General features: G+C 41.2%; 1 long non-coding RNA gene across 1 annotated transcript; it reads right to left on the minus strand.

The window, feature by feature from the left end:
* Positions 1-887: 887 nt before the first annotated feature.
* On the minus strand, positions 888-8,980 carry LOC125695971 (uncharacterized). Its single transcript, XR_007378130.1, has 2 exons — positions 8,873-8,980; positions 888-1,315 (listed from the first exon to the last, which is right to left on the minus strand). It is a non-coding gene; the product is annotated as an uncharacterized LOC125695971 (long non-coding RNA).
* Positions 8,981-12,140: the final 3,160 nt, after the last annotated feature.

Here is a 12,140-nt window from a genome sequence, read left to right on the forward strand (position 1 = left end):
TTTTCTTTCTTTTTTTTTTCTTTTCTTTTTTTTTTTTTTTTTTATTGAGCTGAAAACATCAGAAGGAAGCTTTATTAAATTGCTTTTACCTCAAACTACAGGGGGCTCTAATGGAGAAAGGAAAAATGTTTGAAACTGTTGAGTCTTTGTTCTTTTTTATAGGGCAAGAACATAGATAGTCCACACAACAGGATTTTAATAACTGGGCTTATTGCCTTCACAGCAGTAAAAAAGGCCTGGGTAGTGGGATTTACTGAACTGCATAAAAGGATATTGAGAAATTCCATACATTATATATTTGAAAAAGCACATCGAAGTCTAAATATGCAACTGTCAAAAGGTTAATCAGTCCTATGGAATGTACATATGAAATCTAGGAGAACATTCACAATTCTCGCTATGGAATATTTTGCAGACTTGTAAGTACTACAATGACATCTGGAAAAGCACCTGCATTTCTGAGAGTGCCTGAGTCACTAGTGCACTCTCTGGGGACTTGTGGGTCTTTTTGAGCTGCTGACAAACCATGACTAGGGTATCTTCTCTAGGACTGAGAACATGGCACATTTTGTATTCAGAGTGCTGCTTTTTTCTCCATTATCTCCATTAAAAAACGCCCTCAGGGCCCAGACACTGCCCTATAAAGGCTGTGCTGTGCCTCCATGCACATCTAGGTGTTCTGTGGGGAAATCCTGGCTGCCTCAAGGTCCTTGACAGTCAGTGCACGACCTCTGCCTGCTCTTACAAGGTGGAGTGTGAATCCCTGTTGTACATGGGACAGGGTACCTTGTTCACAAGAATGAACAAGAGAGCAAGGATATTTACATTATATGATTTTTATAGTCAAGAGTGGTGCATTCTTTAGAAAAATTATTTTTAAAATTACAATTTTATTATAAAATCAGGCAAAGAAGATCCTCTATGGCCTTGATTTTTTTTAATGACTATTTCTTCCCTTGTAATTGGAATAAATGCTTCGTAAAATTCCTGTCTAAATTAAGCAGTTATCAAGATACCACAGTACTCTCTGCAGATTCCGTATTGCAATCACCGATGATGAATCTGAAAGTCTCTGCCATTGCCTCTGGGGGGAGATAGCTGTAGATTTTGCACCAGTCTGTTCTTGCTCTTGCTACTTCGCACTGTTTCTTTTCTGGCAATCATTAGTGTTGGACAAGAAAAACATACAGTCTTGAGAGTTTTTTCGGTCAGGCTTTCAGCCCAATTGGCTTTTCACACTGTTGCTTCAGGATCTCATAAAGCTGTTGCATCTTCAGAGCACAATGCTCATTGAAACTGCAATTTCTAGTGCATGCTGTAAGATGAAAAAGAGATAGTAAAAAATTTGGTTGTCAGTTGTTTCTCTTCTCATGTCATCTGTCATCTTGTTTCCTGAGTCACTTAGTGTCTTCCTAGCCTTGTGTTGCTTTAGCAAATTCTGATGTTTTGCCATGTAAGCAGGCATTCTCATTCATTACTTTTTTTTTTTTTTTAATGAATAAGAAATAATCTGCAACAGTTACTGAGTTTTATGCTAGAAGGGTTTGTAAAGTTCCTGTGGTTACGTGTCTTATTTTCTAGCTTAGAGGGAGTCAGGCTAAATTGTGAGTTTTGTTCATCCTTAATTCACTGAGGCTGACATCTATTTCATCCTTTGAGCTTTCAAGAATGTTTTTACTTTTTTCCTGACTGTATGATAACTTATAAATTGTTCCTGTGTTTTGGCTGTAGCTTTACGCTCTGTAAGCTTGCTCTGATGTACTTCTTTTCATTGTACACCTGGGCTTGGATTTTGGTGCCCAACCACAATGTCATTGTCCTCTGCTCACCAGACCATAGAGAAATTGGTCTGAGAAACCAAGTTGTGTGGATCTATTCTGCAACTTCATTTTGCCTCAATTTACTGTTTACTTTTCCTGAGAGAAAAACACATGAGAATTTGGAGTGTTAAAGAGGACTTTATTACAGGTGGGCTGAGGGTGAAACCAAACTAGAAATTTAGCATCTTACCTTGCAGCATTAAAGTAAATAACTGGAGAAACGGAAATAGGCTTCTGAGTAGTTGCTATTGAAAGATCATGACATACGATTGTTTTCTTGCCATGGTGTCTGTAGCAGAAGAGCTAAGTCATGGCAAGAAAACAATGATTTGGCACCTGGTGGGAAGACAGGGCCACCTCAGGGGAGCTCAGATGCACTGTATGCACATGAGTGACCAGAATGGATGGAGCCAGGACCCATCCCCTCCCAGACCTCATTTCATAGAATCATAGAATCACAAGGTTGGAAAGGACCTACAAGGTCATCTAGTCCAATCATCCTGCTATCACCATTACTACCACTAAGATACTAAACCATATCTCGTAGCACTTCATCCAGACACTCCTTGAACACCACCAGGGACAGTGACTCCACTACCTCCCTGAACAGGCCATTCCAGTGCCTGACCACTCTGAGAGAGAAAAAGTTTTTCCTTACGTCTAATCTAAATCCCCCCTGGCACAACTTGTGGCCATTTCCTTGGGTCCTGTTTGTTGCCTGGGAGAAGCAGCCAAACCCCTCCTCGTCACAACCTCACTTCAGGAAATTGTAGAGTGCGATGAGCTCTCCCCTGAGCCTCCTCTTCTGCAGATTAAACAATCTCAGCTCCTTCAGCTGCTCCTCCTAAGACTCGTGCTCCAGAACACCTCATCAGTTTTATTGCCCCTTTTCTGGGCACATTCCAGGGCCTCAATGTCTTTCTTGTAGTGTGGGACCCAAAACTGAACACAATACTCGAGTTGTGGCCTCACCAGAGCTGTGTATAGGGGGATGATTACCTCCCTGCTCCTGCTGGTCACATTATTTCTAATGTAGACCAGAATAGCATTGGCTTTCTTGGCTACGTTGGCACCCTGTCAGCTCATGTTCAGCTGAGCATCGACCAAAATTTAAAGAGTTGGCAGTGGAAGCAATGGTATCTCACTGGAGATACCTGTTTACCTGAGATCTTCTAAGGGTAAGCAGATTTTTTCCTTTGATTTGTGTCTATGGCTGCTGCATTTGGGATCCTCACTTGCTCCAGCCCAGGCCTTTGCATTATAGCATGTCATTCTGCTGTGGCTACACATTCTTCTTCTGAAGTCTCCAGGAAAATTTACGTTGTCCTCTTAGATGAAGGTAAAGGCCAAGACTGGAAAACTAACAACATGTTGGCTGAATTTGTTAGCTTACTTACTAATGCATCAGATTTTCCATCCCAGAAGTCTCACATATGTTTGTTATAAAACCAGTGTACAATGCGTGAAATAGCCCACTCTAATTATAGTCTAAACAATGCCAGGAAAATTGAGCTAATTCAGATAAGCTACTATTAAGTCATCGTAACATGGCAGTATATGCCATGAGGTAAAATTGCTTGGATGTAGACTGGCAACAAGGGAAATATTATGTGGCAGATCATGCCATTTTCCTTTCTTCTTTCAGCCAACAAATTAGAAGCTCATTTAAAAAGTCAGTTTAATTTGATATACTGATGTGGTGATGCCAACTTGGATAGCATTTATCTCACAGGAAGCAAATGTTGTACAAAGGAATCTCAGTGGTGGAAAGTAGTTATTTTTCAATCCTTTTTCATTTCAACACTTAAAAATCTACAGCTGATGTAATAACATCATCAGCTTCTACTTTCACTATGTTTTAGGTCTGTCTTACATACTGAAGAATGACACTTTCATTAGAAGAAAGACATGTGATAGAAATTGACCTATTTAGTCATTTGAGAATCTGGCAATTGCTTAGATATAAAACTGTCTAGAGTTATGCAGTAAATGATATTGATAATTGATTATTACAACTCTCTTCTCTGTTTCTGCTTCTCAATTTTTATCCTCACCCCCCCAGATTTATCTTCCCTCTTATCCATAATTCTCTTAACCTTCTGTTGCTTTCTTTATATGCCATGCCAAAGAAATCCTGCAGGAATTCATCTTCCAAAGTTTCAAGAAGTTTCCAAGGGATAAATGGAAAAAAAGAAGGATAGAAGTAACTGAAAAATGCTTTTGTAATGGTAAATTTTGCACATCTTTCTCAACAGTGTAGCACTGCTTAACAATGGAGGCTTCAGTGCTTTTCCTAGCTAGCAGCACTGCCTGTCTCAGGCCATGTTCCTCTGCTACAGGCATTTTATTGTGAATGATTCACCAAGATGACACTTACACTACTTTCCTGGAAAGAACCTGCTTTAGTCTTAGAAATAAAAAATATTTATACAGAAGCTTTCTTGTTCTGGTGTTTTTTAAAGGCTGTATGTCTCACCCATATATCAAAGTCTTTTTTTGTTTTCATGCTTTTCTGTTGCATGTTTTTGCTTGCCTCATTCTCAACATAGACTGAATATTTGAATGTGCTGGAATTTAGTTCTGTTCTTATTTCTCATTCCTTCAGATCCTTCTTTCAAAAGGATCAGCTGCTGTTCAGCTGTCTTCAGTGCAGAAGATTCTTTCCAGCACATTGCTGGTGGGCAGGCACATTTCATCTGCATGCTAAGCTACCCAAGGAAAAAAACCACACTATGAGAAAGGCAAAGGCAGAAGCTGCTGCTTCTCATCTTTTATAAACATACAGCAAAGGTGTCCTCTGTAGCATATCTTGGTTCATACTCATGGACGCTGGAACCATTAGAAAGCAGTGGATGCTAGGAGATGACAATTCCAAAAGCAAGTTGGTCTCCATGGAAGAAAAAAAGTCACTTGTATCTGCTAGAGACAGAGGCTGACATACAGCTGCTCGCCCAGGAAGTCCTGCACAGAACACGTGGCTTGACTGAATGCATGAGCAATCCTTTTGGATGTCATAAAAACTAGCATTTTTAGTTGTTCTTCAAACAGCTGTTTCAAATTTCTCACTTTCTAGCTATTCAGTAAGAAGAGGTTCTATATCACTACTAAGTCATTCCTTGCTTATGTCCTTATCTTCACCAGTTCTTTGGTTCTGTACTTCAAGGCTCTGTTTGACTATTTACCATTGCAATTGTAAGTTATTTTGAAATAATTCTACTTTGCTCTTAGGAAAGTTTCACAGCACGTGCTTTATGGCTTTTATCATATCAGATCATGCTGTGGCTCACTGCTTTATGACATTTTTTCTTGTTTTTGTCCCCACTGCTATCTTGCAGTATTACAGTGACTCTCAGCGACTCCTTTGTTCACTCCAAGGCACTTTTTGTGCCAGCTGTTCATAACTAGCCCATAGGTTTCTTTCCCAAATCTGCTTAGGTGTTTCTTTTTGTTTCTTTTGTGTGAGGTTTTTTTTTTTTTTTTTTTTTAAATAGCATTAGCAAATTCTGCATCCTTAATTGATTATTTTTCTGTATTATTAGTGTATGAGTTCAGTTGTGACACATTGTGAGAACTGACTTTGTTTTCTGGCTCCAAGCTTGCTTCCTGAGGCATTTATTGTGATAAGACTCACTTATCTAGGAGATGAGAGGTGGGTGTTGCCATGTGGCAATCAGCTTCACTGTCTGAACAGTTTCACATTTGAAAGTATTTCTTTGGAGCTGTTTGTCTTCACAAGGGAGCGTTAAGAACTGTTTACTGGTGGAAGATCTATCCTGTGACCAAATAACTCCTGATTGCTATGGGAGATCAGGGACGATACCACTGTATCCTGTGAAGGCAAGATACAAGTTGGCACTTCCATACTCCCTCTTATATGCTGGCAAGACCAGGGAGATGGGAACAAAAGGAGTTCTTACTGAGATCCAAAAGCCAGAAACTGTCACTCCAAGAAGAACTGACTCAACCACTTTGGACTTATAAGTTTGTACTGCCATTGAAAATCATCACCGTTGTCACCATGGTCACTGTTGTCATCAATGGAACAACAATGCCCGATGACCCACCACTACTCAAGATCAATGACTGAACTAGGAACCATGCTGGATCCATGGTGGTGACCTCCCTCTTGCTTCCTATAAAGGCTCCTTGCTTCACTCCTATCATCCTTTTTCCCTTCCCCATTACCCTAATTTGTAATAGTGTCTGTCCTCCCCCTCCCCATCTCTCTGATCAAGTTTTGTAATAAACTGGTTGGACCAATATTTGAACTGTTGTTTCTTAACCTCACACCAGGTATACATATATCAAAGAACTTCCTCTCCCTCCAATAAATTGGAGGGAAACACACATCATCTGCTATCTCAAAACAGATAAAAGCCTTGCTAACGGCAGTGCACATTCTCTAAGTATTTCCAACATCACATTTCAACCTTATCAACTTTTTATTCTATTTTTTTCTGTCATCATGTTTCTTACACATAGCCCAGATTTAGTCATTTCTAAATTTTTGCTTCTATTCCAAATTAAACCATCTTGAATTTTTCCATTAAAAATAGGAAGATGTGTCCCTCAGGTAACCTTGCTTTCCTTTTACACTTTTCTTTAATGACTTGAAGCCAGATTCTTCTCTGTTTCTCATTCTTTTCTGTTTCTTATTTAAATTTGATATGCCAAGAAAGCATATTGATGTATATTAACTTAAAAATGTTTGAAGACTTTACATATTCTTTTCTCTCATCCTTCTGCCTGAGAAATCTATTTGCTGCTGCAGCTGAGTTACACTCAAAACTTCCTTGTGGGAAAAGAAGATTCACACCTTTTAACTAAGTAAAGCCAAAATCTTATTGTTAGTACAACTGAATTTGAAGCATCTTGACTCTTAGCACTCCAGATTTAAACATTTAAGAATGTTATACAGTGACTTCTGCTCCCTTCTCTAATGTTATGCCCATTTCTTCATTGTTGAGCTTGGTGGTTTCACACTGGTGTCAATAGGAGTGGAAGGGAGAAGGGGGGGGTGGTAATGGGGAGTTTATATTAGTGGTAACGATCAGCATCTGGAGCCATTTGTTATGAAGGATATGATGTTCATGTTGATAGCTTCTTTATTTCACTGTAGGCTTACCTCAGGGTCAATTTTATGCCTGCCAACATACTTTCGTGCCTTTGCTTATTACACCTTAATTTTTTATATAGTGTCTTTTACACAAATTATTACTTATTCGTTCTCCGTTTCACCCTTAAAACCAATTCTGTTCAGCTCCAGGTCTCCATTTCTTTAACTACTCATAAGTGAGTTTCTTACAGTCGTGAGGCTTCCAATGCCAACCCTGTGCCCCTTCATTTCAGCATCCCCCACTCATAAACCATTGCATCTGCATCCTGTCCTCACTACTCAGAGGCTGTGCTATTCTACCAGGCCTGTCTTTCTCTCTACTACATTATCATGGTAGAGTCATAAAACTTTTTACTTCTATCTATGTAAAACTGTAGCTCTATTACAAAAAGAAAGACAATTAAAAACAATTAACTTGAAACATATGATTCTGTTCCTGCTGATTCAACTTATGCTCCTCTGCTAATGCTTTTCTTAATGAGTGGTTCATCTGGGTCAAAAGACTGGTCCAGGACCTGAGAGTTAGAAACGTGGGTATGGACACATGTCTGAGGGCCTAGCTTGCAAGCTAGGCTGCATTGCATTGGCAGCAAGACAACAGGAGAAAATTGTTGTTTTTTGTTGTTGTTGTCGTCATCTTTTATTTTTTAGAAGGGCCAAAGAAATATGAAGAAACGCAATGGTCTGTGCAAAGCTTTCACTAAGCAACTGAATTTAGACTGAGCAAATTCCCTTTGCTGACCCTAGGGACTGTGTGGTGAATTGAAGTTGCTTCCTTTGAAAAGCAGTGAGAATGGAAAGATTTAAGTGACCACACAGTGAGTTAGAGGTTTTTTTTTTTTTTTTAAACAAAAAAAAAAAAACAACATTTTTTCCCTTTTTGATAGCAATTTAGTGTACAGTTAAAGCACAGAAAATCTGCTGGAGAAATTACCAGTCTTACTGAAGATGTTTTTTATACACTTAGTAAATCATTAATGTAGATCTTTTGCATGGTAAATAGCTACTAATGTAAGACTTAAAAGCTGTAAACAATGGAAATAAAATGTTTTCATCAATCACAATTCTTATCTCTGTAGTATTACTATAGCTACATAAAACCTTAAGTAATAGCAGAAATCTTTATATGCTATATCAAGCCGTTAAATATAAATACAGCTTTTTAATGAGGCCATGAAATATCCTGGAGAAACAAATTGCATTGCCATTTCGTTAAGGTAAGGCAGCAGACAGAAGTTTGTACAGAAAATGACCACTTCATTTTGAGAAAGCATTAACAGGGGTGATGCACAGTTATTTGTAATGTAGGTAATATTTTCCCTTTCTGAAAAGGCCCATTTACAATTTTAAGGAATTAGACTTTTGCCCGAGCTTCTTTGGCACTATTATTGAGGGGAGAGCAAGCTGGAGACCAACCAGTAACTTCTTGTTTTTGCTGGCAGAGCTTCCTTTTATGTTTCAGTAAAATCGAACAAAAGACCGCTACTAATGTTTTGCTCATCAACTAGTAAGTGGAGGCCATTTAAGACAGATATGTAAAGCTTAGCTCCAGCTGCTGTTCTAATGTTGCAGAGAGCTTTTGCTGCAGTTCATTAAATTCAACTTCAGGCAATCACAAAACTGCCAGCTAATTATTTTTTCCTTTGCTGAGCAAAACCTTGTGTCACAAATTTCCACTCTTAGAATTAAGCTGCAGAGCTTTTCATACTTGCAGGCTGAAAAAACAGAGCACTGAGAAGGCAGCGACATAATCCTTAAAATAACAGGTACTCTTAAGCCAGAGAAACTATTTTCTCTCAAGTTTAGACCAACTTAGAAGTCATGTTTTTATGGGTTGTATAATCAATGAATATTAAGATACTATAATTGTGAAATAAACTAGAGAGTTAGATAAAGCAGGTTATAATAACAAAAAGAGAATAGATAGGACACTTACCCATATCCTGGGCTTGCTTACAAAACACTAGCAGAGCAGATCTCCAGAAGAGATTATTCCCCCCCCAGTAGTTGGCTCCTAAATAGGTCTAGGAGAGGTGGAGCCAGGCTTCACCCCTTCCAGCAGCACAGGTGAATTGCCTTCACCTGTGCTCCCATGTCTGACTCATTGCTCACCTCAGGTGATCAATCAGAGGTTCAGGCCGTGACTCAGCAGTTCCCATACAATGGGACATTGGTTCTTTGTAGCGCACAGGGACAGTATTAATAATGAGTACTTCATGGTTTGGGGAAGAACTAGTCTCATTATCTCAGTGTTACTCAAAGCCTGTTTGAAGATAATGATTTTTGCAAGAGCTGGTACTTTCAGAAGAAGCCAATGAAAAGGACAGGGGTGCATGTCTTCCTCAACCTCCTGAAGATGCGAGTTCAGCTCTCTAGTTCAAACAGAGAAAATCTATGACTCAGAATTACTGTTCTTTAGTGGTGAGTAGCCAGAGTGTTTTAGACTTTATCTTGTTTCAAATCAGATTAAATGATGAAAGTATTTTACCTTTTGTGGTATATTAGTTCTATAGAATCATAGAATTGTTGAGGCTAGAAAAGACCTTAAAAATCCAAGTCCAACTGAGTCCAACCAAGACCTAACCATACAACCCTAACAACCCTCTGCTAAATCATGTCCCTGAGCACCACATCCAAAAGGTTTTTAAACACATCCAGAGATGGTGACTCAACCACCTCCCTGGAAGCCTATTCCAGTGCTTAGCAACCCTTTCTGTAAAGAAGTATTTCCTGATATCCAACCTAAATTTATTTTGGCACAACTTGAGGCCATTTCCTCTTGTTCTGTCATCAGTGAGAAGAGACCAACCCCACTCTCACTGTAAGCACCTGTTGATACTGGAAGAGAGCAATAAGGTCTCCCTTCAGCCTCCTTTTCCCCAGACTGAACAGTCCCAGTTCCTTCAGTCTCTCCTCGTAGGGCATATTCTCCAAGCCCTTCACAAGCCTTGTTGCCCTTCTTTGGACCTGCTCTAGCACCTCAATGTCCTTTCTGTACTGAGGTGACCAAAACTAAACACAGTAGTCAAGGTGAGGCCTCACCAGTGCCAAGTACAGGGGCAGGATTTCTTCCCTAGTCCTGCTCACCACTTCATTCCTGATACAAGCCAGGAGGCCACTGGCCACCTGAGCACACTGCTGGCTCATGTTCAGCTGGCTGTCCATCTGTACACAAAGGGCCCTTCATTCCAGCCACTCCTCCCCAAGCCTGTAGGGTTTCCTGGGGTTGTTGTGACCAAAATGCAGGACCCGACACTTGGCCCTATTGAAACTCATACAGTTAACCTTGGCCTATTGATCCAGACTATCCAGGTCCCTCTGTAGTGCCTTTCTCCTCTCTAGCAGATCAACACTCCTTCCCTATTTGGTGTCATCTGCAAATTTACTGAGGGTGCACTCAATCCCCTTATCAAGATCATTAATAAAGATGTTAAACTGTAGCGGCCCCAGTACCGAGCCCTCGGGGACACCTCTCATTACCAGCAGCCAACTGGATTTAATTTCGTTGGCCACAACTCTTTGGGTCCAGCCATCCAGCCAGTGTTTCACCCAGGCAGAGCGTATGCCCATCCAAACCTTGGGTAGCCAGCTTCTCCACGAGAATGCTGCTGGGGACAGTGTCAAAGGCTTTACTGAAGTCCAGATAGACCACATCGACAGCCTTACATGGTGTCATTAGCAAACTTGCTGAGGGTGTACTCGATTCCGTCATCGATGTCACTGATAAAAATGTTGAAGAGCACCAGTCCCAAGACAGACCCTTGAGGGATGCTGCTTGTTACTGGCCTCCACTCGGACAAAGAACCACTGATGACCACCTTCTGTCTGAGGCCTTTCAATTTTTTATCCATCAAATGGTCCACCAACCAAATCCACATCCCTCCAATTTGGAGATAAGGATGTGGTGGGGGACCATGTCAAAGGCCTTGCTCAAGTCCAGGTAAATGACATCGGTTGCCCTTCCCTTGTCCACCAAAGCTGTCACTCCATCATAGAAGGCCACCAGATTGGTCAAGCATGACCTTCCTCTGGTGAAGCCATGCTGGCTGTCTCAGATCACACGCCCTATCCTCATGTGTTCAAGCATATCATCCAGGAGGATCTGTTCCATGATCTTCCCAGGCACAGAGGTGAGACTCACTGGCCTGTAGTTCCCCGGGTCCTTCTTTCTCCCTTTCTTGTAAATGGGAGTGATGTGACCCTTCCTTCAGTCATCCAGGACCTCACCTGACAGCCACGATTTTTCAAATATGATGGAGAGTGGCTCAGCAACCACCTCAGCCAGCTCCTTCAGTACCTTGGGATGCACGCCATACAACCCCAGAGACTTGTACACATTCAGTCTCATGAGGCGGTCTCAGACTTGCTCTGCCCTTACATTGGGGGGGATTTCTGCCCTGGTCCCCACCTAGAGGTTTAGGGATGCATGGCTCAGGGACATGAGAAATACTGGAATTCTGGCTGCCAGTGAAGACCGAAGCAAAGAATTCATTCATTCATACATTTAACAAAGGAGGTACACTCACTTTGGCCTGTCTCTTCTGGCCAATGTACCTGTAGAACGTCTTCCTATTGTTTTTCATATCCTTCGCCAAGCTCAGTTCTGCCTGTGCATTGGCTTTCCTGATTCCACATCTGCAAGTCCAGAAGGCACCCCTCTATTCTTTCCAGGTGACACACCCTTGTTTCCAGAGCTTGTACACACCTTTCTTTGCCCTCGCATGCCCAGCAGGTCCTTGCCGAGCCATGCCGGTTTCCTACCTCCTCTGCCTGCTTTCTTATTCAGAGGGACAGAGAGTTCTTGTGCTCTCAGGAAGGCACTGTTGAAGAGTAGTCAGCTCTGCTCAACATCTTTGTTTTTAAAGAATGCTTCCCAGGGGATATTAGCCAACAGTCCATTGAACAGCTTAAAGTTCACTCTTCCAAAGATCAGGGTCCTGATGCCACTCTTCACCAGGCCCACATCCCTCGAGATCACAAACTCGACCAGGGCGTGATCATTGCAGGCCAGGATGCCTCCAACCTTAACTCCTTTAATGATCTCCTCTGCATTGGTGAGTAGCAGGTCCAGAAACTCTTCACCTCTCGTCAGTCTGTCCAATAGCTAGACCAGAAGATCATCATCAATGGATTCCAGGAGCCTCCTGGACCTCTTACAGCTCAGCAATCTACAGTGCAATCCATCTGGCCCCATGGACTTGTGA

This window comes from Lagopus muta, chromosome 7 (genome assembly GCF_023343835.1).
Source record: "Lagopus muta isolate bLagMut1 chromosome 7, bLagMut1 primary, whole genome shotgun sequence".
Taxonomy (NCBI): Eukaryota; Metazoa; Chordata; class Aves; order Galliformes; family Phasianidae; genus Lagopus; species Lagopus muta.